The 846-nt window shown below is 45.6% G+C and overlaps 1 pseudogene; it reads left to right on the forward strand.

The window, feature by feature from the left end:
* Positions 1 to 376: 376 nt before the first annotated feature.
* LOC121823600 (small nucleolar RNA U3) lies at positions 377 to 575 on the forward strand (annotated as a pseudogene).
* The last annotated feature ends 271 nt before the right edge of the window (positions 576 to 846 follow it).

The following is an 846-nucleotide window of genomic DNA, read 5'->3' on the forward strand; positions in this document are numbered from 1 at the left end:
CTGGAGAAATGGCTATGTGGTTAAGGGTGCATACTGTTCTTGTAGAGTACCTGAGTTTGGTTCTCGGCACTCACAATCAGGCAGCTCACAACTTCCTGTAACTCTAGGTCCATAGGACCCAGAACCTATTCTGGACACCAAGAACACTGTGTTCATGTGCACACTCCACCCCCCCCCCCACACACATATACACATAAAAACAAAATCTTGTGGTGGTGCATGCTTTTAATTCCAGCACTCGGAAGGCAGAGGCAGGTGCATCTCTGAGTTCGAGGCCAGCCTGGTCTACAGTGTGAGTTCCAGGACAGCCAGGGCTACATAGAGAAACCTTGTCTTGAAACAAACAAACAAAAACAACAAAAAATCTCTTTAATGAAAGACTATACTTTCAGGGGTTATTTCTATAGTTCATTACAAGAGAAGTTCCTCTGTGTAGAGCACCGGAAACCACGAGGAGGAGACGTGGCATTCTCCCCTGAGCGTGAAGCGGTTCTTAGTGTTGCTTTCTGCAGCTGCTGCCTGCCATTGATGCTAGTTCTCTCCCTCTGGGAGAGTGAGGGGGGAGAAAAATAAATTAAAAAAAGATCTCTTTAATGATACAGAGATTTCATGTAGCCTTTGCCCAGCTTCCCTGGTAGCAACAGGGGACTTTGCTGGACCTGGCTTGGAACTCACTGTAGACTAGGCTGGCCTCAAACTCGTGGTGATCCTCCTTCCTCCCGAGTGCTAGGACTGAAGTTAGGTACCATTCACTATTCCTGGCCACATTTTGCCCATTTTCTAACTGGATTTATTAGTAATCTTTGAGTAGTTTCCATTTTTAGAAATTCTGTGATAATACAGAGT

This window comes from Peromyscus maniculatus, chromosome 17, assembly GCF_049852395.1.
Source record: "Peromyscus maniculatus bairdii isolate BWxNUB_F1_BW_parent chromosome 17, HU_Pman_BW_mat_3.1, whole genome shotgun sequence".
In the NCBI taxonomy this organism is placed as follows: domain Eukaryota; kingdom Metazoa; phylum Chordata; class Mammalia; order Rodentia; family Cricetidae; genus Peromyscus; species Peromyscus maniculatus.